This window comes from Bombina bombina, chromosome 6, assembly GCF_027579735.1.
Source record: "Bombina bombina isolate aBomBom1 chromosome 6, aBomBom1.pri, whole genome shotgun sequence".
Classification (NCBI taxonomy): domain Eukaryota; kingdom Metazoa; phylum Chordata; class Amphibia; order Anura; family Bombinatoridae; genus Bombina; species Bombina bombina.
This window is the reverse complement of record NC_069504.1, coordinates 891,743,536-891,756,053: the sequence shown is the minus strand read 5'-3', so window position 1 is coordinate 891,756,053 and position 12,518 is coordinate 891,743,536.

Genomic DNA, 12,518 nt, shown 5'->3' with positions numbered 1-12,518 from the left:
GAAGTTACTTTTAGAAGACAAATCTTTGACAAGCAAGGCAGAAAAAGACCGTATGACATCCCTTTCTTAACTTCCTTTTCAAACCAACACAAACAAATAGAAGATATTGTAAGGAAACACTGGCATATTGTCAGAAGTGACCCCATTATAGGGAAAAGACTAAAACATTGCCCTGACATTATATTTAGAAAAGCCACCAACCTAAAAAATATCCTAGCGCCGAGCGAATTTAAATCCAAAACATGTCTGAACCAATATAATCTTAAAAATGAAAAAATATCAGGTTTCTTTCCGTGCCATGAATGCAAATCATGCAAATTTAGTACTAAAACCAAAATGGTAAAATCAACTGTGACCCAGAGAGAATTCAAGATAAATGACACCATAAGGTGCACAGACACTAATATAATTTACCTAATTCAGTGCTCATGTGAGCTTCAATATTTAGGCCAAACAGGGAGAAAACTGAAAGAAAGAATAAGGGAACACATCTGTTGCATAGAAAAAGAAAAAGATAACACCAGACTCTATGCTCACTTCAAAGAATTTCATAGGGGCAACCCAAATGACATGAAATTTTGGGGTGTTAAGAAAGTCAAGATTGATGGTAGAGGAGGGAATATAGAAAAAAAGCTATTATATCAGGAAGCTGAATTGATTTTTAAATTTAACACTTTACACCCAAAAGGCCTTAACAGTGAATTAGACCTCAACGCAATTTTATAAAGGACCGAATTATAACATAGACCATACTAACTACATCTAAAAAGGTATTCACAAAATTGTACTCACAAAAATAAGTATATTAATTTAATGTTATAATGTTTTACAGTTCAAGGACACACCACTTGAAATGTAAACCGACTTAACAAACTATACTCATAATGTAATTAACCAGTTATCAATGATTACTCCCAATACTCAAATCCGTATTAATCTATATTCTTTTTTGGTCTCTATCATATATCATAAATGATAGAAGTATGTCTTAAGAATAAACACTTTTATTATAACGTTACGAACTACTAATGCAATATGTCTTGGTATATAATCATTCAATTATTTAATCTTATACTGAACTAAAGACTAATGCATGATCAAAGACACTTAAGAAAATCACTTATTCTCACACATGGATCCTATAACCATAATTGATAATGAAAGAGTTAATCTCGGAGGCTTTAAATAGCCTTGAATCCCCACATCTGGTATCTTGAAAAAGGCTGTCCAGCCGAAACGCGTTGATACCAGAGACCATTACCATACTGATTGTGGTGAACAAGGATTTGCTTTTGAGCCCTCTGAGCTCGACCCTACAAAAACCATATTTTGGTAAAAGTCCGGCGAGACTAACCGCTACCAAGAAAACCACCAACTAACAGAGCTAAACTGGACACTTATCTGCTTAGGACACACAGGGGTTAATTTGAGCCCTATGTGTCCCATCCTGCAATAAAATACGCTTCACAGCCCAGCGAGGAAAACCACCACAAAAAGCCACCAAAAAGATCTGAGGAAGCCAACTACAAAAACAGGCAAAGAATCGGTCACTGACCGAAAGAAGTACCAACACCCAGCAGGACAAGACACAGACAACCAACCAGCAAAGTGTCATCGAATTTTCCGAAGAAATAAAGACAAACAACTAAAACGTCCGGTTAACAAGTGCCATAGAAACATCACAGGCTTACAAGGATATCGGTCACTGACCGAAAGAACACCCACCCCCGATCCCAGGAGTGTTAGATCAAACAGATAGACAAACGGAATACAATTTTCACCGCAATTTCAGACTGCAGGAAAACAAGCTCAACTATCCTGTTTTACACATTTTTTTCCACGGACTCTCTCTCTTTCAAGTTTAATCTAACAAGATACACTGTGAAGGTAACATTACAAATTGTAGCATTTAAGTCAGTGTGCAACATATGGAAACACTGTAAGAACTACCTGTACATTGATAAAACTATAAGTAAATCTTCTATCGATACACGGATATTATCTGCAATCTGTACACCCTAAAAATGATTGTATAAATATGTGTAGCAATACCTAATCATTAGATGGTATAGAACTACTAATTACATAGAAGTTGGAAGCAATATATTTTAAGCGACATATTACTGTTTTTAGCATTTCTATGCTCAACAATTTTAAACATTTATGTTAACATAACACGGACCACAACTGTTTGAATACAAGATAGTAAAACATAATTTATGCTTACCTGATAAATTTATTTCTCTTGTAGTGTATCCAGTCCACGGATCATCCATTACTTGTGGGATATTCTCCTTCCCAACAGGAAGTTGCAAGGGGATCACCCACAGCAGAGCTGCTATATAGCTCCTCCCCTCACTGCCATAACCAGTCATTCGACCAAAACAACAAGACGAGAAAGGAGAAACCATAGGGTGCAGTGGTGACTGTAGTTTAATTAAAATTTAGACCTGCCTTAAAAGGACAGGGCGGGCCGTGGACTGGATACACTACAAGAGAAATAAATTTATCAGGTAAGCATAAATTATGTTTTCTCTTGTTAAGTGTATCCAGTCCACGGATCATCCATTACTTGTGGGATACCAATACCAAAGCTAAAGTACACGGATGATGGGAGGGACAAGGCAGGAACTTAAACGGAAGGAAGCACTGCCTGTAGAACCTTTCTCCCAAAAACAGCCTCCGAAGAAGCAAAAGTGTCAAATTTGTAAAATTTTGAAAAGGTGTGAAGCAAAGACCAAGTCGCAGCCTTGCAAATCTGTTCAACAGAGGCCTCATTTTTAAAGGCCCAGGTGGAAGCCACAGCTCTAGTAAAATGAGCTGTAATCCTTTCAGGGGGCTGCTGTCCAGCAGTCTCATAGGCTAAGCGTATTATGCTCCGAAGCCAAAAGGAGAGAGAGGTTGCCGAAGCTTTTCGACCTCTCCTCTGTCCAGAGTAAACGACAAACAGGGCAGATGTTTGACGAAAATCTTTAGTAGCCTGTAAGTAAAACTTCAAGGCACGGACTATGTCCAGATTATGCAAAAGACGTTCCTTCTTTGAAGAAGGATTAGGACACAATGATGGAACAACAATCTCTTGATTGATATTCCTGTTAGAAACCACCTTAGGTAAAAACCCAGGTTTGGTACGCAGAACTACCTTGTCTGAATGAAAAATCAGATAAGGAGAATCACAATGTAAGGCAGATAATTCAGAGACTCTTCGAGCCAAGGAAATAGCCATCAAAAACAGAACTTTCCAAGATAAAAGTTTAATATCAATGGAATGAAGGGGTTCAAACGGAACTCCCTGAAGAACTTTAAGAACCAAGTTTAAGCTCCACGGGGGGAGCAACAGTTTTAAACACAGGCTTAATCCTAACTAAAGCCTGACAAAATGCGCTGGACGTCTGGAACTTCTGCCAGACGCTTGTGCAAAAGAATAGACAGAGCAGAGATCTGTCCTTTTAAAGAACTAGCTGATAAGCCTTTGTCCAAACCCTCTTGGAGAAAGGACAATATCCTAGGAATCCTAACCTTACTCCATGAGTAACTCTTGGATTCACACCAATAAAGATATTTACGCCATATCTTATGGTAGATTTTCCTGGTGACAGGCTTCCGAGCCTGTATTAAGGTATCAATGACTGACTCGGAGAAGTCACGCCTTGATGGAATCAAGCGTTCAATCTCCATGCAGTCAGTCTCAGAGAAATTAGATTTGGATGATTGAAAGGACCTTGTATTAGAAGGTCCTGCCTCAGAGGCAGAGTCCATGGTGGAAGAGATGACATGTCCACTAGGTCTGCATACCAGGTCCTGCGTGGCCGCGCAGGCGCTATCAGAATCACCGATGCTCTCTCCTGTTTGATTTTGGCAATCAGTCGAGGGAGCAGAGGAAACAGTGGAAACACATAGGCCAGGTTGAAGAACCAAGGAGCTGCTAGAGCATCTATCAGCGTTGCTCCCGGGTCCCTGGACCTGGATCCGTAACAAGGAAGCTTGGCATTCTGGCGAGACGCCATGAGATCCAGTTCTGGTTTGCCCCAACGATGGACCAGTTGAGCAAACACCTCCGGATGGAGTTCCCACTCCCCCGGATGAAAAGTCTGACGACTTAGAAAATCCGCCTCCCAGTTCTCTACGCCTGGGATGTGGATCGCTGACAGGTGGCAAGAGTGAGACCCAACGAATTATCTTTGAGACTTCTAACATCGATAGGGAACTCCTGGTTCTCCCTTGATGGTTGATGTAAGCCACAGTCGTGATGTTGTCCGACTGAAATCTGATGAACCTCAGTGTTGCTAACTGAGGCCAAGCTAGAAGAGCCTTGAATATTGCTCTTAACTCCAGAATATTTATTGGAAGGAGTTTCTCCTCCTGAGTCCACGATCCCTGAGCCTTCAGGGAGTTCCAGACTGCGCCCCAACCTAGAAGGCTGGCATCTGTTATTACAATCGTCCAATCTGGCCTGCGAAAGGTCATACCCTTGGACAGATGGACCAGAGAAAGCCACCAGAGAAGAGAATCTCTGGTCTCTTGATCCAGATTTAGTAGAGGGGACAAATCTGAGTAATCCCCATTCCACTGACTTAGCATGCATAATTGCAGCGGTCTGAGATGCAGGCGCGCAAATGGCACTATGTCCATTGCCGCTACCATTAAGCCGATTACTTCCATGCACTGAGCCACTGACGGGAATGGAATGAAGGACACAGCAAGCATTTAGAAGTTTTGATAACCTGGACTCCGTCAGGTAAATTTTCATCTCTACAGAATCTATACGAGTCCCTAGGAAGGAGACTCTTGTGAGTGGTGATAGAGAACTCTTTTCCACGTTCACTTTCCACCCATGCGACCTCAGAAATGCCAGAACTATCTCTGTATGAGACTTGGCAATTTGAAAGCTTGACGCCTGTATCAGGATGTCGTCTAGATACGGAGCCACCGCTATGCCTCGCGGTCTTAGAACCGCCAGAAGTGAGCCCAGAACCTTTGTAAAAATTCTCGGGGCAGTGGCCAACCCGAAGGGAAGATCTACAAGTTGGTAATGCCTGTCTAGAAAGGCAAACCTTAGGAACCGATGATGATCTTTGTGAATCGGTATGTGAAGGTAGGCATCCTTTAAGTCCACTGTGGTCATGTACTGACCCTCTTGGATCATGGGTAGGATGGTCCAAATAATTTCCATTTTGAATGATGGAACTCTGAGGAATTTGTTTAAGATCTTTAGATCCAAGATTGATCTGAAGGTTCCCTCTTTCTTGGGAACCACAAACAGATTTGAATAAAATCCCTGTCCTTGTTCCGTCCGCGGAACTGGATGGATCACTCCCATTACTAGGAGGTCTTGCACACAGCTTAGGAATGCCTCTTTCTTTATCTGGTTTGCTGATAACCTTGAAAGATGAAATCTCCCTTGTGGAGGAGAAGCTTTGAAGTCCAGAAGATATCCCTGAGATATGATCTCCAACGCCCAGAGATCCTGAACATCTCTTGCCCACGCCTGGGCGAAGAGAGAAAGTCTGCCCCCCACTAGATCCGTTTCCGGATAGGGGGCCGTTCCTTCATGCTGTCTTGGGGGCAGCAGCAGGCTTTCTGGCCTGCTTGCCCTTGTTCCAGGACTGGTTAGGTTTCCAGGCCTGTCTGGAATGAGCAACAGTTCCCTCTTGTTTTGAAGCGGAGGAAATTGATGCTGCTCCTGCCTTGAAATTTCGAAAGGCACGAAAATTAGACTGTTTGGCCTTTGATTTGGCCCTGTCCTGAGGAAGGGTATGACCCTTGCCTCCAGTTATGTCAGCAATAATTTCCTTTAAGCCAGGCCCAAATAAGGTCTGCCCCTTGAAAGGAATGTTGAGTAATTTAGACTTTGAAGTCACGTCAGCTGACCAGGATTTAAGCCATAGCGCCCTACGCGCCTGGATGGCGAATCCGGAATTCTTAGCCGTTAGTTTAGTCAAATGAACAATGGCATCAGAAACAAATGAGTTAGCTAGCTTAAGCGTTCTAAGCTTGTCAATAATTTCATTCAATGGAGCTGTCTGGATGGCCTCTTCCAGGGCCTCAAACCAGAATCCCGCCGCAGCAGTGACAGGCGCAATGCATGCAAGGGGCTGTAAAATAAAACCTTGTTGAATAAACATTTTCTTAAGGTAACCCTCCAATTTTTTATCCATTGGATCTGAAAAAAGCACAACTGTCCTCAACCGGGATAGTGGTACGCTTTGCTAAAGTAGAAACTGCTCCCTCCACCTTAGGGACCGTCTGCCATAAGTCCTGTGTAGTGGCGTCTATTGGAAACATTTTTCTAAATATAGGAGGTGGGGAAAAGGGCACACCGGGTCTATCCAACTCCTTGCTAATAATTTCTGTAAGCCTTTTAGGTATAGGAAAAATGTCAGTACACACCAGCACCGCATAGTATCTATCCAGCCTACACAATTTCTCTGGAATTACAACTGTGTTACAGTCATTCAGAGCAGCTAATACCTCCCCAAGCAATACACGGAGGTTCTCAAGCTTAAATTTAAAATTAGAAATCTCTGAATCAGGTTTCCCCGAGTCAGAGATGCCACAGACTGAAGCTCTCCGTCCTCATGTTCTGCATACTGTGACGCAGTATCAGACATGGCTCTAACAGCATTTGCGCGCTCTGTATCTCTCCTAACCCCAGAGCTATTGCGCTTGCCTCTTAATTCAGGCAATCTAGATAATACCTCTGGTATTATTCATGATTGCAGCCATGTCCTGCAAGGTAATCGCTATGGGCGTCCCTGATGTAATTGGCGCCATATTAGCGTGCGTCCCCTGAGCGGGAGGCGAAGGGTCTGACACGTGGGGAGAGTTAGTCGGCATAACTTCCCCCTCGACAGAACCCTCTGGTGATAATTCTTTTAAAGACTGATCTTTACTGTTTAAGGTGAAATCAATACATTTAGTACACATTCTCCTATGGGGCTCCACCATGGCTTTCAAACATAATGAACAAGTAGGTTCCTCTGTGTCAGACATGTTTAAACAGACTAGCAATGAGACTAGCAAGCTTGGAAAACACTTTAAAACAAGTTTACAAACAATATAAAAAAACGTTACTGCGCCTTTAAGAAACACAAATTTTCCCAAATTTTGAAATAACAGTGAAAAAATGCAGTTACACTAACGAAATGTTTACAGTGTATGTAATAAGTTAGCAGAGCATTGCACCCACTTGCAAATGGATGATTAACCCCTTAATACCAAAAACGGAATAACAAATGACAAAAACGTTTTTTAAACAGTCACAACAACTGCCACAGCTCTACTGTGGCTTTTTACCTCCCTCAATATGACTTTTGAAGCCTTTTGAGCCCTTCAGAGAAGTCCTGGATCATGCAGGAAGAAGCTGGATGTCTGTGTCTGTAAAAAAAACGCCAAAATAGGCCCCTCCCACTCATATTACAACAGTGGGAAGCCTCAGGGAACTGTTTCTAGGCAAAATTCAAGCCAGCCATGTGGAAAAAACTAGGCCCCAATAAGTTTTATCACCAAACATATGTAAAAAACGATTAAACATGCCAGCAAACGTTTTAAAATACACGTTTATAAGAGTATGTATCTCTATTAATAAGCCTGATACCAGTCGCTATCACTGCATTTAAGGCTTTACTTACATTACTTCGGTATCAGCAGCATTTTCTAGCAAATTCCATCCCTAGAAAAATATTTTAACTGCACATACCTTATTACAGGAAAACCTGCACGCTATTCCCCCTCTGAAGTTACCTCACTCCTCAGAATATGTGAGAACAGCAAAGGATCTTAGTTACTTCTGCTAAGATCATAGAAAATGCAGGCAGATTCTTCTTCTAAATACTGCCTGAGATAAACAGTACACTCCGGTACCATTTCAAAATAACAAACTTTTGATTGAAGAAATAAACTAAGTATAAAACACCACAGTCCTCTTACAACCTCCACCTTAGTTGAGAGTTGCAAGAGAATGACTGGATATGGCAGTGAGGGGAGGAGCTATATAGCAGCTCTGCTGTGGGTGATCCTCTTGCAACTTCCTGTTGGGAAGGAGAATATCCCACAAGTAATGGATGATCCGTGGACTGGATACACTTAACAAGAGAAATATATGTAAATAACAGACACCGGTGTCAGGTTTTTAACATTTTATGATTATTGTGTATTATACTTTTTAGACAATTGGTTATTCTAACGAATATAAATAAAGGAGCTTTTTTATATATTTATGTGTCAGCATCAATTTATCCAAAAAAGAATATAAATTAGAAAATACTAGGAATACAATAGCTCTATATACACATACATATGTATATTGATTTGATAGAACATAACTATATTCATTAATAAAATTGGACATCAATATCAGAAATTTATTGGGAATAGCAATCCATTTTTGCGCCACCTACCACCACTGCCTTTAACTACAAAACTTTGGGATAAAGTTTATTTCAGGTGTGCTTGATTCCCTACCAGTTAGACAGTCTAACTCTATTTTATACAGCAATTGTCAGCTTGCTGTGTGTGCTGCTTGTAATTGTGAGCAATTGTGAGCTATCTGTGAGTGTTACTAGTAATTGTGAGCTTGCTGTGAGTGCTCCTGGTAATTGTGAGCTTGCTGTGAGTGCTGCTGGTAATTGTGAGCTTGCTGTGAGTGCTACTAGTAATTGTGAGCTTGCTGTGTGTGCTGCTAGGTATTGTGAGCTTGCGGTGAGTGCTGCTAGTAAATATGAGCTTGGTGTGAGTGCTGCTAATAATTCTAAACTTGATGTGTGTGCTGCTGGTAATTGTAAACTTGCTGTGAGTGCTGCTAGTAATTGTAAGCTTGCTGTGTGTGCTGCTGGTGATTGTGAGCTTGCTGTGAATGCTGCTGGTAATTGTGAGCTTGCTGTGAGTGCTGCTATTAATTGTGAGCTTGCTGTCTGTGATGCTAGTGGTTGTGAGCATGCTGTGTGTACTGCTAGTAATTGTGAGCTTGCTGTGTGTGCTGCTTGTAATTGTGAGCAATTGTGAGCTTCCTGTGAGTGCTGCTAGTAATTGTGAGCTTGCTGTGAGTGCTGCTGGTATTTGTAAGCTTGCTGTGAGTGCTGCTAGTAGTTGTGAGCTTGCTGTGTGTGCTGGTAGTAACTGTGAGCTTGCTGACTGCTGCTAGTAATTGTGAGCTTGCTGTGTGTGCTGCTAGTGTTTGTGAGCTTGTTGCGTGTGCTGCTAGTAATTTGGAGCTTGCTGCGTGTACTGCTAGTAATTGTGAGCCTGCTGTAAGTGCTGCTATTAAATGTGAGCTTGCTGTGTGTGCTGCTAGTAATTGTGAGCTTGTTGTATGTGCTGCTAGTAATTGTGAGATTGCTGTGTGTTGTTAATATAACTCCCAGTGTGTTGCCTGTAATTGACAATAAGTTAACTGTGACTGAACTGCACATGTTACTGTCTTACGCTGGGCTCTGTGACTGTCATCACATGTGAGGGACAGCTCCCTTTCAAGCTGCTTCCCATTTTAATGACAGCTCCCTACATGAGTGACATGTAGCTTTACAATTTACATCTCCTTATGTGATTAACAGCTGCCTTTTAGGATAACATCTTCCTGTGTTACCAGCATTTCCAGTTTGACTTACATTTCTTTCATGTAATTGGCAAGAGTCCATGAGCTAGTGACGTATGGGATATACAATCCTACCAGGAGGGTCAAATTTTCCCAAACCTCAAAATGCCTATAAATACACCCCTCACCACACCCACAATTCAGTTTTTACAAACTTTGCCTCCCTATGGAGGTGGTGAAGTAAGTTTGTGCTTGATTTTCTTTTGTGATATGCGCTTCTCAGCATTTTTGAAGCCTGATTCCTCTCAGAGTACAGTGAATGTCAGAGGGATGTGAAGGGAGTATCACCTCACGGGAAATCTTTTCATAGGTTCTCTGTTATCGGTCATAGAGATTCATCTCCTACCTCCCTTTTCTGATCGACGATATACTCTCATATTCCATTACCTCTACTGATAACTGTTTCAGTACTGGTTTGGCTATCTGCTATATGTGGATGGGTGTCTTTTGGTAAGTATGTTTTCATTACTTAAGACACTCTCAGCTATGGTTTGGCACTTTATGTATTAATGTAAAGTTCTAAATATATGTATTGTACTTATATTTGCCATGAGTCAGGTTTATGTATATTTCCTTTTGCAGACTATCAGTTTCAAAATTTGGAAAACATATTTAGGAAGTTATTTTTTCTAACCTGGGGTATAGTCTTTTCTTCAAAATTGACTGATTTCATTAAATTTTCGCGGGCAAAATTAGGCTCGCGAGGCCGCAAAATGCTAATATTTATTGTGTCATTCTCTGCATGAGAATTTCTTTGGCCATTTCCGACGTCTTAGTTGATGCCAGGTTCTTTGCACAAGGTTGCGTCTGCTATGACGCGAGTTGCGTCATTTGCGGGTGTTGTTAGCGCCAAAAAAATTTCATTTTGTGTTGCGCGTCATACTTGGCGCCAAATAATTTTATTATTTAAACCCCACTTCCTATATGCCTCTTGCCTTTTTCTATGTTCAGAGGGCTATGCTGTTTGCATTTTTTTCCCATTCCTGAAACTGCCATATAAGGAAATTGATAATTTTGCTTTAGATGTTGTTTTTTCTCTTACATTTGAAAGATGTCTCAATCTGATCCTGTCTCAAAAAAACACTGTTGGATTCCTGCTGCCTGATAACAGTTCTACCAAAGATAAGTGTATCGGAGATAATATCTCCAGCTTTAGTATGTAACAATTATCATGATAAGCTTTTACATGCAGAGAATGTATCCATCAGTACTAGTACAATGTCTGTTGTTCCTTGAACATCTAATGTTCATGATATCCCTGTGAATATAAAAGATTTTATTGCTGATGCGATTCAGAAGGCTTTGTCTGCTATTCCACCTTCTAATAAATGTAAAAGGTATTTTAAAACTTCTCATAAAGTTGATAAAATTTCAAATGTCCGACACCATACTGATGTATCCTCCTCTGATGAGGATCTATCTGATTCAGAAGATCCTACCTCAGATATTGACACTAACAAATCTACTTATCTCTTTAAGATGGCGTATATTTGTTCCTTGTTAAAAGAGGTGTCGATTACTTTGGATATTGAGGAAACTAGTCCTCTTGATATTAAAACTAGTAAACATTTAAATACTATTTATAAACCTCCTGTGGTTACTCCAGAGGTTTTTCCAGTTCCTGATGCTATTTCTGATATGATTTCAAAGGAATGGAATAGGCCTGGTACTTCTTTTATTCCTCCTGCTAGGTTTAAAAAATTGTATCCTTTGCCAGCAATTAGATTGGAGTTTTGGGAAAAAATTCCCAAAGTTGATGGGGCTATCTCTACTCTTGCAAAACATACTACTATCCCTATAGAAGATAGTACTTCCTTTAAGGACCCTTTAGATATGAAACTTGAATCTTATCTAAGAAAAGCTTATTTATATTCTGGCTATCTTCTCAAGCCTGCCATTTCTATGGCTGATGTTGCAGCTGCATCAACTTTTTGGTTGGAAAGTTTAGCGCAACAGGAAACAGATACGGATTTGTCTAGCATTGTTTGCTTGCTTCAACATGCTAATCATTTTATCTGTGATGCTATTTTTGATATCATCAAAATTGATGTTAAATCTATATCTTTAGCTATTTTAGCTAGAAGAGCTTTGTGGCTTAAATATTGGAATGCTGACATGGTATCTAAGTCTAGATTACTATCTCTTTCTTTCCAAGGTAACAATTTATTTGGTTCTCAGTTGGATTAAATTATTTCAACTGTTACTGGAGGGAAGGGAGTTTTTTTACCTCAGGATAAAAGATCTAAGGGTAAATCTAAAGCTTCTAATCGTTTTCGTTCTTTTCGACAGAATAAGGAACAGAAAGCCAATCCTTCCCCCAAAGAATCTGGTTCCAATTGAAAACCCTCTTCAAGTTGGAATAAATCCAAGCCTTTTAAGAAACCAAAGCCAGCCCCCAAGTCTGCATGAAGGTGCGTCCCTCATTCCAACTCAGCTGGGGAGGGGCAGATTAAAAAATTTCCAAAACATTTGGGCAGATTCTGTCCAAAATCAATGGATTCAGAGCATTGTCTCTCAAGGGTATCGAATAGGATTCAGAGTAAGACCTCCTGTGAGAAGATTTTTTCTCTCACGTGTTCCAGCAAATCCACTGAAGGCTCAGTGTGTTTCAGATCTAGAGCTTTTCAGGGATAATTATACCAGTTCCGTTTCAGGAACAGGGTCTGAAGTTTTATTCAAATCTATTCATTGTCCCAAAGAAATAAAATTCATTCAGGCCAGTTCTGGATCTGAAAATTTTGAACTGTTTTGTAAGAGTGCCAACTTTCAAAATGGTGACTAAAAGGACTATTCTGCCTTTTGTTCATCAAGGTCATTATATGTCCACGATAGACTTACAGGATGCATATCTTCATATTCCGATTCATCCAGACCACTATCAGTTTCTGAGATTCTCTTTTCTAGACAAGCATTACCAATTTGTCGC